Below are 16717 nucleotides of genomic sequence, written 5' to 3'. Positions count from 1 at the left end.
TTAGATAGCGTAGTTCTTGGTTAGTTAATGAAGCTTAATTCATATTAAAACTTTTAAAAATACATATTCCAACTAAATGATAATTTTGCGAAAAATACATTCAAAAAGTGACTTTTTAATTAGGCTTTCAAATATCAGATTCAGCGTTTTCCATCTCAACTAGGCCTAAATGTATTCATGATGTATTTTCGTATTTATACAAAGCTGTCAAAGGATATTCCCAGGTAGCTGGGGCAGCGTGCCCCAGTGGGGAGCGCGGGCGCTGAGGACAGAGTGGAGCCAGGCCGAGCTGCAGCACCGCGGACAGCGCCAGCTGACGGTAACACCGGCGGCGCTTAGCAGGGAAACCCCTTTCAAGGATGAGTAGTTCTGTATATAGCAGTATTTTAAGGAAAAAAATTCCTCAGAGCCAAACTAGAGCACATTTTTTGGTGAAAAAAGGATTTCTAAGATGCTCAGTCCATACTCACACTATAGGTGTTTTGACCTACTATTATCACTGCTTGCACTATTTTAGTATTTTGGAGTCCTTTCAAAGTCCAAGATCCCATTGTAGGGCTTAGAACAAGCATGAAAATGGATCATTTTCCTGGGACACTCCAAGGCTTTGGGATAACCGTGATGAGTGGTTTAAGCTGACACAAATATCTGTCGTTACTCAAATGGACTGTCTCTTCAGCTACTCCCTTGTGCTGACAACACTGATTTTTATGATGAGTTAGACCATGGATCCTAACTATAAAGTCCACGGTTTTCATCTAGATCCATTCCTAGTTAATTTTGCACTTTTTCCTCCCCCAGGCCCCATGTTTTGGTATGATTAAATTTTCCTCCACAGCTGAGAATTGCTGAGCCAACCCCACATGCAGGTGGCTGCTAGCTGTGTGATGTGACAGAGCAGGTGTACGTGATAGAAATAGAAGATAAAAGTAGAAACAGTCAGCTACACAGCATTCCAGTATAAGGTATCCTTTAGTAACACTAAATCCAACACTGCTATTATAGGAATTGTGCCTAGAGACAACTGGGGTGAGGCAGTCAATTTGTACATTTGTCTTTTACAACTAATAGTATACAGAACACCAGAGATCAGCTCTAAGATGCTATAAAATGTAATGGAGCCTTGGATTAAAGTAGAACAGATCACCCTAAAAAACTCTTTATTGAGTTTTAAAACATTTTATTACAATAAATGTACTTTAAATAACGTAAAGATACTTTATTATAATAATGTAATGGTCCTGGCTACATCCAAGCATCCATTCCCTCTGTCTTACTTAACTTTTTTTCCCCTCTGGACTTTAATAAGTATATAGATGTCATTTGTGTTTTGCAGGATCAATAATCAAAGAAAAAAAAACAGCACTCTTATTTTTTACCATTCTGTAGTGGAGAATTCTGCATAAAGAATTATTTCTTTATTTCTAAACAGAACATGCTTTAGTTCATAGTTAAATAAAGGTATTAGGCAGAACATCAAGTTTTCTGCAATTACATGTACATTGATGTATTCAAATACTTACCTCATTGTAATTAAAAAGAAAAACAAATCATGTTGTGTACTTTACATGTCAAGCCAGTTTTCAAGCATTGGTGAGCAGTGCTCAGTGTTGCTGTATTTAAAGCTGTGTGCTGGAGGGTAACGCGGCGCACAAGCTGTGCGGGCAGGGTGTGCGGGCTCCAGCGCGCTCGGTCCTGCCAGGAGGTGGAGCCAGCACGGAATCCGCTGCCGCTTCGTTTCCTCCCTCTCCGCTCTCCCCCCTCCTTTTTTCCCCCCACAACCAATTTTCTGATCGATGCTGGGATTCAAGGAATGAATCTCAGAACAGGAAGCAGGCGAAGAGACTACAGAATACTGCAGAGGTTCCTTTGTTGCTTTTATGGGGAGGTTCTTTATTTCTTTCCTTTTTCATTTCAGTGAAATCAAGAGTTTACAAGCTTCTTTGCCCAGGAACCTGTACCTGCAGTAGAAGGAGGCTCTCACCATCTATCTACAAGTGTATGGATATTTCTTATGCTATGATTTTTAATTCTCTTTCAATCAGGTAAGACAACCTTACATTTCATTAAAATGCTACAAACCAACAAATTTTAGCTGGTTTTTACCAAGATTCCTCTCTTGTGGTGCCACACCTAGTTTTCAATTAATATTAATAGAGCAAGAGGAGAGGAAATAATAGCCATCTTTGCCACTGCATGGATTTTTCACAGCATTTAATTGGGTCTTAGCACAGTAATGAAAAATAATGTTGCTCTTTGCAGGTTTCTGTTCCTATGCTTTTTAAGCTTGCATGTTTGTAATAACAATTACTTTTGAGTTTGTGTTTTTCATCTTAATTGAGGTAATTTGTTGCTGTTGTTTTAAGGTGGTCATCCACAAGTGTTTTCTTTTTCTACTGGAGGCTATATCGGTGCTGTATTCTGAATATAAATTGGAGTGTGTTTTAAAGCACAAAACTGCAACCCTGGGATTGCACAATTTTGATGCAGAGATGTACTGTTGCTTCTTTATAGCATTTTCAGTGTGAGGCTCTCTTTACTTCCTAAATTCATCATTTTTTTTTTCTGTGAGGCATAGGAGATTTATAGGATTCTCCCCTCCCTCATCTCCCAAAACAGCCTCTCCCTGATGGAAGACAGAATGGAGGACTTGTCTGTGACTAAACATGGTTTTGCATTGCTGCATATACCATATGAAACACATATGTTTTGTGAATTGCTTTATATATATAAGAATGAAATTTTTATTTTGAAACTTCATTCCATATTGCATGAGAGAGAAAAAAATATTCCTTTCATTATTTTTTTAGAAGCATGATACCCACTGGGAGAGACAGCAGAATGACTCAGGAGGTGGGAAGCTCATGCAGCACCCCCTGACTCTTTTTTCAGACCTTCTGGTCTTTTTTTCTTACCTTCTCTTAATACACCAAGAATGGTTTTAGTTAGAAAAACCAACACAGAAATGCATTGACTTACAAAGTCATAGATCAGAGAAGGGGTTCAGTAACCAGTTTGTGAAAAAACAGAGAATGTGCAATCATTTTTTTTCCTGTTGCTTTCTATTATAAGGTGGTAAGTAGCACTTCATCAAAATTTTCACACACCTGTGTAAAGGCAAACTTTTTTCTTTTTGTGGTGATTACTGAAGCAACAGAAAATTGCCCGTTGGGATTTGAATGCTTGATGCTGTGTTGGCTTTAGATGATTCCATAGATACAAGTGAAACAAGAAGGTTCACTCACATTCTCGCCATCTCTGCAGGTTGCCTGCTTAGCTGCATTTTTCTGATCAATGTTTTCAATATGCATACCTGGTTATGGCTTAGCCATTGCAACCTCTGAAAGGTCTCTTCACTAGATGGTATAGGTTCCTTCATTATCGAACAGATCTGGAGAAATGATGAATAATCATGTTCAAATGATCTGCAATTCCCTCTGGTGATAAATGCATTAAATAAATGATGCTCTCATATGTCTATAGGCCCCACTTCAACAACAAACAGACGTGTCAATGGGATGACTCACATTCTCAATATTAGGCAAGTGGATAAATACCTGGCTCTGTTCTCTTGATTTTTAGACTGCAACAATTTTCAGAGAAAAAATAATATCTGTAATCACAGAAATTTTGCAGTATTCATAAAATGCTGTTAGTAGGTCAAATGGGCATGTAGCTTCAAAGACAGTCTTTAGATTAACACTTCTGCTTAAAAAAATAAGATCAGTTGAGTTATTATAGCCCTTAAAGGAAATTGAAGCAGAATTTTTACAGATTTTGAGTATATTTATTGTGAACATTAAGTCTTGGGAAATAGTCACAAAAATGGCTGTATCATATCAAAGCATGATCCAGTTACCTTTCACTAGGAATAAAGTTGGGTATTTCTGAAGAGTTCAAGCAAAACTTGACCCTAAGAGAAAGCTGACTCTCACTATGTTGTGTGAAACTCAAGTATAGGGGCTATTAAAGCCTTCTTGTTATTTTTTGAGTACTGAATTACTCTCATTGAAGTGTACATCATACTCATATAAGCATTAGATCTCAACAGCAGAGACCGGTGTACCCACCCTGCAGCAAGAGCCCAGCATTGGTTATGCGGCCAGTGCTGCTTCCTTGATTTCATCTCAGACCTTGATGAATAGATTTTTGTGGTCACTACCTGCAGCCCTGCTCCACCCCCAAGTAGCCCTAAAAACTCTCCCACCAAAGGGATGGAGAGGACACTGAAATCCAATATAGTCTATCTGCTTGACTCATACCTGGTAGCAAGAAATGCAATCGTAATCCTGTTATGCACTCAGCTCTTGGCTGGAGCACGAAAAATCTCAAGCAAGATTTTTACTGTGTTGCTTCCAATGTTTTAAGGCCATAGACATGCTCCTACCAGCTTCTCCAAACCTGTGTGGATCCTTTACAGCTGCAGACCCTGGCCCTGAGTGGAAGGGGGCTCTTGCCCATCAGAGCTCTCTCTCTTTGCCCTCAGTCCCAGCTTGCCAAGCAGGCATCAGGAATCCCAGGGCCTCCTTTCTAGAGGCTTCCTGAAGTCACTCGAATAAATCCATTTCTTGTTCCTTCTCTCATCTCATGAATATCCACCTTAGAAATATCTTAGAAATGCTGTGTGAGAAGACATTTCTGCCAGTGGTCACTTGTATCTCCTGTTCCTCTGTTAATGTCTTTGAAAGACAAATAATGTACCTCATTTCCCAAAGGTGGTAATGAGGAGAGGCAAATGATGTTGTGAATTACTAAAGGCCTTAAGGATTAAAAAAAAAAAAAAAAAAAGCTGAGGAAATTAATCATTCTGTACTTAATGCATACTTGGGAAGATATGTTGTAAAGAATATTTGGGACCAAAATACTGACAGAGGACAGTTTAAAGAAACATTGAATAACTATATTCACACTCTTTAGTTCAAATTCCAAGTTTGCAACTTTACCTCTCTTATTTTGTTTCTGAACCTACTATTATTCCTTTTCTGACCCTTACCTCCAACTGAAGTTCAGCTTCTTTCTCTGACTGCTTTGGGACCAGCAGAAGGGCTTTGCTTCCTCTCCTGCTTTCAGTGTTGGGTGCCTCAGCACTTCTTAGTATTAACTGCGCTGAAGGGGCTGCTAAAGTAGAAACACAGGCAACACATGGCAGCTCTCTAAGTATTTATTACAAGCTGATAAGAAGCTTTTTCTGAGCATATCTAGAAATTATTTTAGAGAAGTGTTAAATGGCCAGATTTCAATAAATTTAAACAGAAGCAACAAGACTCAAACTCGTATATTGCCTGAGCATCCTACTTTAAACAATCCATTTTTGTAGCAGAAGTTCTCAAAAAAACTGGCTGGAAATACATTTTAATGCTGCAGTATTACCACCATACTTATTAAAGAAACACAAAACCAGCTTTCAATCTCTCTATTAAAAAACCCAACAACAGAGATTCATCATTTTTGCCTGTTGTTTTTTAAACTTGTAGATTAGGGAAATAATACTGTAAAACTTTTTCCAATAAGCAGACAAAAAATGTATTTTTCTATTAAATGATGAGGTTTTTGTTGTTATAAGCATTCAAACTGAAAGAGGATACATTAATCTGCATTGTGAAGATATTTTCTTTCCAATTTCACTGGAAGAACTATCTCACCTTTTATAGTGCTATTAAAGAAATGCATCAACAACTAATATTTGGCAAAGCTGAAAGCATTTTGAAGTGATTCACATGATGGAAACAAACAAAATTCTGTTGGTGTTCATCCTATATGGAAAAAAAGTTAAAAAAAAAAGATTAGCAATAACTTATTTTTATGTCTCTTGAGCCGAAGTCCAGTGGTTGTTCTATGTGAAATTTTCTTAGGCCTTGAGTAATTGTGATCCTACTTTCTGCTTGATTCTTTGCTTGGTTTCCACTGATTCTGGCCAGATGAAATGTACCTAATTGTCGCTAATGCAGGATCTTTCTGGAGATCCTCACTGGTGGTTGCCATTATGCATTAAAAATGCAAACTTCCTCCACCAAGAAAGAGGCTCATGTTCAATAAGATAATGATTGCTCCATGCAGGGTGCAGCTACCTTACCTGAGCAAACTAATAACAAATAGCATGAGCAGGCATGCATTTTAAGATGATGGATGTCCAGGTTTTGAATGTACAGCAAGTGGTTTTCTGGTGTGGCCTTGTCATATGAGAGGGGTTGTCTGGGTTTTATGCCATAAGGTGCTGATTTTCTGGTCTTAAACGGAGTTGTAACATACAGGTTTTGAGTAATTCAGACATCAAACCACCTGCTCTAGCCAAAATATTGAGTACTGTTCAACACTGCAGTAAAAGGATGGCAGTATGTCCAGCCAGCCTTTAGCTTAGCTTTCAAAGGCAGCATCTCTGCTGTATGGAACTGTACAAGCCTACCTGATTATTTTGGCCTTCTAACTTCTGACTCCGTAGCTTTCTGGTCACTGACACTGAGGTAACTCAGTTAAAGCTACAATGTTTCCCCATCTCTACCATTGTCCTTCCTCTTGCAGCAGGGTGAGTGTTGCTTTAGTTGAATTATTACTAGCAGGCTTTCAGAGTGGGGCAGAAACACTCTTCCTATCTGAATGGGAGGTAATTATACATTTATTTTTTTTCCTATATCATCTTCACCATGTCTCACCATCCTCAGTGTAACTGCAAAATCCTCCACAGACTTTGACCCTAATGTAGTTTTGTTTGATGATAAATGTAAATGACTCACTTTGAAATTAGGAGTCTGACTCAAGTTCTCTAAAGCAATACACTGTGTTCTAGACTCACCCGTTCGTCTCAGTAGGATAACAGATATATTAGGAGCTGGATTCCATAAATGTATACAAAATGGAGACAGATACATGCAAAAAAAAATGACAGTCTGCAATCTCAAGAAAAACAGTGGCCAGAGTTTAATGAATCATGAACTGGGGAGCAAGGTTAGAGACAAACATCCTTTGCCTAGACCCTGGGATCTGAATTCGCTGCTTAAAAATGAGTTCCATAAACAGGTGCCAGAACCTGAGTATCTAAACAAACCATGTGCTTAAAGGCAAGTAAATGGCGAATTTCTAAACAAACACAGTAATGAAACAAGGACTCTGCCCAGGATAGCTGAAACTTGACAGCCTATCTCTAAGTATGTTAATTTTATTTTGTGTATAAGTAAACGTTTGTACCAAAGGCAAATCAGTGGAAAATCCTACTTCTTGGGCCACAGGGCAACCTTTGTTAGATAAGCCTTCCCTCCTGGAAGTTTCTGGCAAAGTTATTTTAACTGGCACTCTAGCATGCAAGGTTGTATCCAAAGAGTTTAACAGGTGTATTTGTAGAGTGTGTGAACTCCATGTGTTTTCTCTTTGCTGAAAGTCAATAATGCAACCATGGAAACGAAAAGATAAGTACTGACACCAGGCAAGATGAAAAAATCTTCCATCTGTAGTTGTGTTAACCTGAAAGCAGACACGGGGCAAACACTGCATGATTGTTTGCAGATTGAGACTTTGGTGATGGCTGCACAAACACCCTGTGCAAATGCGTTCACACAGGTTAGATTTTTCAGTGCAGAGGCTGCTTTCCATTCTGTAAAATGGGAAGCACCACAAAAGTGTTGACAGTAAACAGCCTCCCAAGTACCATGATAATACTACTGAAAAGTTTTCCTAGTGAAGCAATTAGAACATGCTTGGAAAATACTGGAGTGCAGGTTGAGCTCTACTTTCATTTGGCTTCTGGAAAATACTAATAGATGAAATGGAAAGCACCGAATTTTACTCTCAGAAGCAATATGAAGATGGAAATCTTTAAAGTTATTAAGAAAGTAAATTTGATTAGAAAGAAATAGACTGTAAATGTTACTGGGCCACACTTAAAAGAGACTTTTCAACAGAACAACATTTTATATCTTGAAAACAGTTTGCTTTTGTAGTTATGTTGGCTAAGCATGTGCAAGTCATAACATTTTCATGACTTATTGTTTCAAAATTGTTACGATATTTTCAGTTAGAGTTAACATTTAAAGTGCTTTACAGCCTTTACATTTGTGACAATAAAAATATTTGCACTTTTGCCAAATGAAATTTTTTATGAATATCGTGATCTTTGATCTTGGCTCTCGAAGCCAAGCTGAAGGCAGTCCAGTCTCACACAGAGAAATTCGGTACTTTACTCCACTAGAATTCTTCAGGGGGAAAAAAGCTTGAACATGAGCCTCAGGGGATGATGATGATGATGACGATGATGATGATGACCTTTAGTGTTATATGGGACACTTGGATATTATTATTCATGTTCATATCTTGCTCTGCGGAGTGGCAGAGGCTGGGAACTCTGGAGAAGTCTTCTCCTTTGCTGGGAAAGGGATTATATAGCTTTTCTCAGTACTGACCTCACTTTCAAATAAGTTCACATATTCACACATTCTCAAAATAATCTGTCCTTAGTGAGAAAGATTAAGGATATGATGCAGAAATGGAGTGAGCTGGTGAGTTGGTATAAATACTGTGAGGATGGGCAAACAGCTCCAGAATTGTGGTAAGAAGAGAAAATATCATCTGGGAAATATCACTTAGAAAACAGTGACTGATGGGCAAGAAGCAGTCAAATGTAGGGTGGAGGAAAGAGAAATTTTAGAAGGGTATACAAATTGAGTTTATATAAAAAAGAGTTTAATACATTGTAAAGGAAACAGTGACATATCCATGTTTCTATATGGAAATAAGCAGTGTGGTGTGCACAGCTCCTGTGGGAAAACATCCTTGCAGTGGTACAGCTCCAAGTTGCAGGTGAGCACAGAATGCTTCTAAGAACTCTTTGGGGAGCTCCTGTATTCCCTCTAATCAGAAACTCTTTTGCTGGCTCAAATATAGTGGGAATGGGAAAACTCTCTTGAGGAGGTTTTCAACATCTGCTCTGTTGTTTTATTCACACATACCAACAAATGCAAATGGAGTATATAAAAAACCCCTGTACACTTAGGAAATTATTCTGAACTGGAAAAAATTATCAAACTCCACTGAACAAATTTCAGTTCCATATAGTCCTGTTACAATTGTCTGCAGTTTTATTTTAGCCTAGAATTTTGTAATTGTCCTCAGCAATCCTTCTTTTCCCCATAGTTATAAAATACTATAACAAACAAGCCTCCACTCATTTTTATTTAAAGTTACATTGAAACTGAATCTGCATTTTTAAACAAAGTGACTGAACTTTAAAGACATTAATTGTTTTCTCCCTCTTATAAAAACAATCAGGAGCTATAAAAATTAGTTTGGGGCAGATATATAAGTATTCAGCTTTCCATTTCTGGCACATTTCCACACTTCTGTGCCACTTCTCCTTTTTTTTCCCTAACATCATTAACAGGACGGTGATGTCCAAGTATGAAACAAGGCACCTGTGTTGTTGCAATAATACTTTGCCATAAGGCTTACTAAGGGTTTCTAATTAATTTGGTGTGTTTTAGCTGAGACTCTTTTTAAATCATGGGACTAGTATAATCCAAACTGGGCAAACATCAGAATAAACACTCATAACCACCTTCTCTGATCCTACACTTATGAACCTGCATTTCTCCCTCAGGCCTTTCAAGTTTCTTCATGGAATAGTGAGACTACCTTCCTCCTCTTAACTGCATGTGTCAGCCATAGGCACTTTGTCCCTCAGGATAAACTGATCTATAAAGATGCTTTCATAGTGTTCAGAATATTCTCAGTTTATGCCTTGATATGACAGGTTTTGAGGATGCTATAAAAGGCAAACAGAAATTGCGCCTGGCAAACTGTTTCAGGATTTTTTTAATGGCATTTCTATTTAATTGTGGGCCAATTAACTACTCTGTTTCCTTTCAAATCAAACAAAATCTTCTGCATTTAATAGAGACTTGTTTAATGCTTTCTAATATTATATATCTGACTGGGCTTTTCATTACCCAGGGAAACAAACATGCTGGTCAGGTCACCAGGGAGTAGCAATGATATTTGCCCTGTGCCTTTGCATGGGACGTGGAGGGGATGAAGGTGCAGCTCTAAAGCTTTCTAACAGTTCCTGTATGATGGTCTGGGAAATGCTATATAACCATTTGACTGTGTTCTGCACAAATCACCAACCATATTACTCATCATAGGATCTAATTTCATGCTGTTTGGTTTAATTTTTTCTCTTTTGGTTGCCAAATTTTGAATATATATCCAGCCTTATGTGTCTCCCACTGGTGACATCTTCATTTAAAATACATAGGTACTCAGTTGTAGAGATGCCTGTAGTGTGAAGCTTTGGACAGTTGGCAGAACTTTAATACATGATAACTATTACAATTACAGTAATTAATACATATTGTTACATATGTAACATTCCTGTTACAACAGGAATATTCAATTCTCCCCCTCTCTCTGTCAGTGTGTATCAGAATGCAGACCACATATATTTTCATATGTCATTCTTGTTCCCAAACCACACGTGGTTCTGCATCTTAAAACACAAAATGGGAACAATGGTAACAGGTGAAAAATAAGTGGCTGATATTTAGTAAGGAGGTGTGGAAGTAAAAGGACCCACTAAATATTTCATATTTAAAAAATCACATTAAAATATGCTATGAAGTGGCAGAATCAAGCAATCAGTTGCAGAACACTGAATTAAGGCTGTCTTTACATTCTAGAAATCTCACATATGATTTGTAGCCACCTGGGAAAACAGCAGTTTGAGTGAATTGCCTGCCATCAGGCAGTAGTGAGTACTCATCTTTTACCCCTTCTAGTCACTCCAGAGAGACAGGCACTTCTAGGACACAACTTGCCTCATCATAAGTTTCAGATTTTCATCTGAAATAGGTCAGAAGAATTGCCTTTTACAGGACCTATTTTTCTCCAGAAATATGAAAGTAGTTCAGATTTGCTTAGATGCAGATGCCAATAGACACAGGCATTTGATGCCAGAGAAGGCAAACCCTGTTTATGGCAGGGCCAGTTCTCCAAGACAGTACACAGACCTTGCATGAAGGATACATAGTTATCATTCTTTTCCATTCCCACTACTCACTTCTCCCAATTTCTGTGCAGCACCAATGAATCAAGGAAGTCTCCTTCAAACAAATCTCACTGCTTTTAAGAGCTCATCTATATTGTATACTACATCAGACAGTGAACACTGCATTACAGTATCTACTGACAAATGCACCAAAACTAAAGCAGTCTCAATTCTATGCTGTCGTTTCAGTCCTTCTTCCTACAGTAATAGGTGCTTTTTATTGGAGTGTTTGTACACAATTTTAGGGAAACCATATTGATACACATATGAATGAGTTATTGAATACATGTTTACATATACTTCACAGTGCTCTTCTCACATTTATAAACTCATTTTCACATATTTCTGTCCATCCTTCCAATTAATTCCAGTCCAGTTATCTCAGGTTTTCATTCCCTCTCTTGCCCACTCATCTCAAGCTTTTTTCCTTTCTCCAATCCCTGCTTGCTCCATTATACTGCCTCCCCTGCTTCCCTTTTCCTTGACTGTTCCCCAGCCTGGTCTCATTTCAAATTGATCAATCTAGATGAATTTCTTGATCATAATAATCTACAAGTCTTTGAGTTTTTTATGGCTCTCCAACCAGCCTGCAGGACTACTGCAGCCAGTTTTGAGACAGTTGCTTTATCCAGGCAGACAGTTCTTACACGTATCATTTCCCTGGAGGTTTCTTATGCTGCCGGTCTTCATCTGAGATATGTCTCCCTTTTTTCCTAAATGCCCCTTTTTCCTTCTCTATTTCCTTCTGGGTTTTTATGTTTTGGTTTTTTTATTGTTTGTTTTGTTTCTTTAGTAACCAAGATACAGAATGATTTAGAACAAAAATATAAAAACATTCCCGCTCCTGGGTCAGCAGAGTCCACAAGGACAGACTTCAGTTCAAGGAAAATCCCCTCAGATGGACAAAAATACATTAACAGAAAAATGCATTATCTCTGTAATTTGCACCTTTAAATCTCTGGAGTGTTCTTTTAAATAAATGCAAATTAATTTTTCAAAATTTTTCAACTCTGGGAAAGTATTATAGATACCCTTCCAAAAGAAAAAGTTCCGAATTCAGGATGTGACTTACTCATGGTTTTAAAATGGGCAGTTACAAAATTTTAAGGGTAAATACTTATATGTAGCCTTTTTCTTAGAAACAGTTGCATTTGAGTTGAAGCTTCCCTCAGAAACTGGTCTGAGGCAAAAATGTAAAATTTTAGCCCAACACTTCAATATTGGCATAAAGAACAAGGGGGGAAGAAATAATAATAAAAAAAAAGAAAATAAAAGGGAAACCAGGCAGGTCAATGTCAACTATCTCAGTAATAAACAGTACAGTCAGCCCCACTGGCAATTAGCATGAGACATCACAACCTGTAACTAGTAGCTGGCTTGGCCCCATCTGCACTCTGTCCCTAAAGATATAGTAAGAACTGCTAACCATAAACCATCATAAGACTAAAATAATATTTAAAAGTAAATATGGGACCTCATCTGTGACTTAATTTCCAGAATCACGGAAACCACTTTGCTTCCGGTTTATTTGAAGTGGCACTTTACTGAACTAATCCAACTCTTCCATTACAGCAGCAAAGGGAATCTGGTGAGGACAATGCATGAGGAAGGAAGTTGTACTTTTTTTGTAGTTGTGCTTTTTTGTGTCTGTGATTCTACCTCCTTTAGAAACCTAGATACGTTTCCAGGTGCAGCTACATAGTAGGGGCATGAGTAGTGCTTATGAGGAAACATTTTGTGGCATCCTGCCCTTGAAGGTTGATAGATATCCAGGGAGTTAATGCTTCTTTCAAGCTGCATTAACTCCTGCAGGATCCCCTTGGCAGCTGGTGCTGTGCAGCTGCAGGGAGCCTGTCAGTGTCAGTACAGTTCCCAGGGGGGAAATTCTCATCTGTTATCCATGGAGATATTTGTTTCCCCCGTGTGGGATGGTCCTCATGCTTTCTGTGCCTATTGTGTTTTGGGTTTGGAAGTTTCTCAAGAGGCAGTTGTGTTTGTCACTAGTCAGCTATCTTTGCAAATGCAAGCCTGTTTAGAAAATTCTCCGTTTAGATCCAGGTTCTCTTTATTTTGCGAAGTTACAAATTGGACACGTATCCCCTCATGTCCTCTCACATATACCAAGTCAAAACTCAGGGTTTTTGTCATGTAGTGGATGAGGTTAATTTTTTTATCAAAAATATACCAACAGCTTGAAATGAGTGGCGATGATGTAAAAGCTGTCCCAGCACCCCACTCTCCTGGTCCGTTTCTATGGTTTTACAGTCACCGTTTCCTATTTAAAAAAGCCCCACAACACACCCGCCCACCCGGAGCAGGGGAATTGGCTGGCTGCAGGCAGTAGGCAGCATGGCTGACTCTCTGTATTCAATACAGACGGTACACAGATTGAACTGAAGGAGGGATGGTGATCCCCCGGTTTCTTCCCGCCCTGGTGGTAAAGCCTGAGTTTGGCTCAATCGCTGTTCAGCCCTGCTCTTGGGACAACGGGGAGGGACCTGGCACGCCGGGGCTCCGCTGTTCCTCACTGGCGGCTCTGAAGGGCGGGTTCTCCTCAGCAACCCCCTCCACTCCTGCCTCGCCTGCCGCAATCTGCCCCAAACACCTGCTCCTTCCCGTCCCTCCTGCTTCTCCCGTGTGACCGGGCCCGGCTGGTGCTGCCGGGGGCAGCTGTCCCTCTGGAACAGGCCGTGTGTCAGAGGGGCTTTGCGGGAGTCTCCGGAGCCGCGGGCGGCGGCGCTCCCCCTGCGCAGCGCGGTGCCGCAGCCGCCGGACCGGTTGCCTGGCAACCTCCCCTGGGCGCCGCGCCATTGCGGAGCCCGGCAGCTCCCGGCCCGCCTCCCCAGCCGCCTTTTCTCTCGGGCTCGTCGCTTCCAGCGACACCGGCCCGCCCGTCTTCCCTCGGCTGTGGCAACGGGGGTTGCCGAGGACTCAGGGCGGCGGCTCGGCTGCCGCACCTGCGGCGCCCGCCGGCGGGGCGGGCTGGGCGGCGGTGCCCGGTGGGTTCCGCCCTGCTTCCCCTGCCTTTCTCCCGGCCTTCTCCGCCTGCCTTCTTCCCACCTTCCCCCGGCTCGCCGCAGCGCCCGCCGTGCTGGCGTGTTGGCGCTGCCAGCTTACAAGGAGCGGGTGGAAATGTTTGCATGGAAGTGGCAGCTGCTTGCAGCAGCCCATGGAGATGGGAGGGCTCGGTCCGTGGCCCTTTGTCCCCGGCTCGGGGGAAGCTTCGCCTGGCTTCCCTGCCGGAGCCCGACCTGGGCTTACGTAAGCGATAACTGAAAGGGCACAGTCTTATTCGTAGGTTGTGTTTGCAACCTATGTTGCAGCAAAGACAGTACGAGGCTATAAAGTGGAATCGCAGAGTACTTCCCACAATAACTTGTCAGTAGGTTCAGAATCATTATTTATGTTGTTCATCCAAAACTTCTAGACAGATGTTCGGGGGATGTTAGAATCTCACATCTACCTGGTGCCTTATAGCCAGAAGGATATAAATTATATATGAATTTTCCGTGGCTGTGCTGTAATTGAGATTAATTAGTGATTTCATTCTAAACATCTTTGCATAATGCCCATACTGGGAATGCTCAATTCTGAGTTCTGGTTTGTCAGGAAAGAAATCACAGCATGTTTTATTAACAGCATAAGTAGTCAGCACATTCTCCTATTCAGGCATCTGGAAATATCTAGCTAATCCCATACATATGGCACTTCTGTTATCATTACATCTTTGAATTGTATATTCACTCTCCCCACACAAACACACTAAAAATGGATATATCTCTAGCCTGACACTTACACAAGACTCTACTTGTGGGGATAGTTTCTCACGATGTGTATCAGGGCAAAGATCGAAGAAGAGCCCACTGCAGCTAGAGAGCTGAAAGGCCATAATCACTTAATCAGCTTCATTAGGGATTTGGCGAATATTCTTGCATTGTCTTCCCACATTGCTGTTTGATTTGAAGACAATATTTCTCTTTTTGTCAAGGGATACTTGACTTGAATGGTTATTTTGAACCTTTCTTGGATTTACATCAGCCTTGTTTTTTTTCCTGTGGTCAAAGAGCACTGGAGGAGATCATTACAGTCTGGCAGAAAGTTTATCTCACTGTATTAAATAAAAAAGTTAAGAATGGTATTGTCATCAAGTGAAAAGTCTAAATTGTCTCATACTGGAAGGAAAGTTTTAAGGGCCTCTTATCTGGAAAGACAAGTAGCTTTTTTGTTCATGCACTGACATTTGATTGAAAATCAGTAATTATTCAAAAGCCATTTCTGATAAAAGAGGAAAATGGATTAACTTTAACAAATGCAAGTCATTGCCATTTATTGGTTAACAATAAGTAAAGATAACAACTGATTTTTACCAACATGTTTTTCATACTCCTTTGGAGTAAATATTGCCAGATGTTTGGGTAGTTTCCTGAAATAAGTTCTAAAGAGAGTAAGAAAATTGATTTGAAGGACCCTCAAACTTTCCCAATGTGGATCTTCGTATATCTCTTCTCACATCATATGATCCTTCCTGCACATTTTTCTTAAAACGCAGTCCTGATGTCCATGTTGAAAGGAAACAGGTGATCCTGGTCACCTTCTGATCTTGGAATCCTGAGGCTGCTGTAACTGAATAGTAGCCTGATTTGATCCTTAGATTTGTTACTGTTTAGGCATTTTAATAACCCTTTTTGCTGTTAGGTTTTTTTTTTTTTCCTATTACTGGGTTCTATACCAGGTACAGGATCTATGCCAATATTTGTTGACTACAATTGTTAGAGCCCTGTTCTGCTCTATTGTTCAAACTCTGGAGATCCAGTCCTTCATATTCTGGTGCCTTAAGCCTTTTGAGCTTGCACTTAGATGAAGTACTATGATTTGGAAGACACTGAAGTTAGTCAGCTAGTCTTTTTCATTCTAAGGTGAGAGGACATCTTGAGACAAAGATTCCTAATTTGTTTTCTGAAGTGTGATGGATCAGCTTTTTGATCTTTCTGAAATCTGCCCAGTTATTTACAGTTTTCAGCCAGACTAGTGAGGTGATCTGGCTAAAATGCAGAAATGCTCAGGCCAACACAGTGGGAAATGAGCAGAGTAAGAGTGGGCGGCAAATGCAGCTTTCCTTTAAGACAGAACTATCTCATATTGGCTTAAGGTTTCAAGTAACTGCATTTTCAAAGGTGACTTGTTAGTTATATACCCATCTAAAATGTTGGAAAATGTGTAGGAAGCTGTATTTTTATATAGCTCTTCTACGAGCCATTTGGAAAGATTTGTTTTGCAGGAACACCTGCTGTTCAAAGTGCACAATTCAAGTACATCGATATTGTTTGAGGAACCTCTCTCTGCTGTGGCTACTGAACAGACAGTGTAGCATTATATGAAACACAAAGCAAATCTCAGACACAGGAAAACTGATGTTTATTTGCTGTCTAATTTCAGCAGTGGAGCAGCAAAAACATAAATCTTAGCAGAGGTACTGCACCAGCTCTAAATCATCTTCCAACAGGGCAATCCCATGTTATACAATCTTTCATGCAGTTCTGTGGAGTGCTGACAGCTTCCTTGAGGCTTAGGGAGAAATGTAACATGAAGCAGCACAAAACAATGAGAAACCTACACTTATTAAGACACTAAAACAGTGAAGGCCTGTTACAAGTTTCTTGATTCTTATCCTGATAAGTTTTGGTACAA

At 40.0% G+C, this 16717-nt stretch overlaps 1 protein-coding gene across 1 annotated transcript in view; it reads left to right on the top strand.

Annotated features, from left to right (window-relative positions):
- The first annotated feature begins 1724 nt into the window (after positions 1 to 1724).
- The window catches only part of SCN2A (sodium voltage-gated channel alpha subunit 2), an 83519-nt gene continuing 68526 nt past the window's right edge, over positions 1725 to 16717 (top strand). Inside the window, exon 1 of the mRNA XM_015635146.3 lies at positions 1725 to 2045. The gene's annotated coding sequence lies outside the window, so the exon portion shown is untranslated. The remainder of the gene's footprint in view (positions 2046 to 16717) is intronic.

The sequence above is a fragment of the Parus major genome, chromosome 7 (assembly GCF_001522545.3).
Source record: "Parus major isolate Abel chromosome 7, Parus_major1.1, whole genome shotgun sequence".
In the NCBI taxonomy this organism is placed as follows: domain Eukaryota; kingdom Metazoa; phylum Chordata; class Aves; order Passeriformes; family Paridae; genus Parus; species Parus major.
Note: the sequence above shows the minus strand (reverse complement) of the source record. Positions and strands in the feature narration are given on the sequence as shown.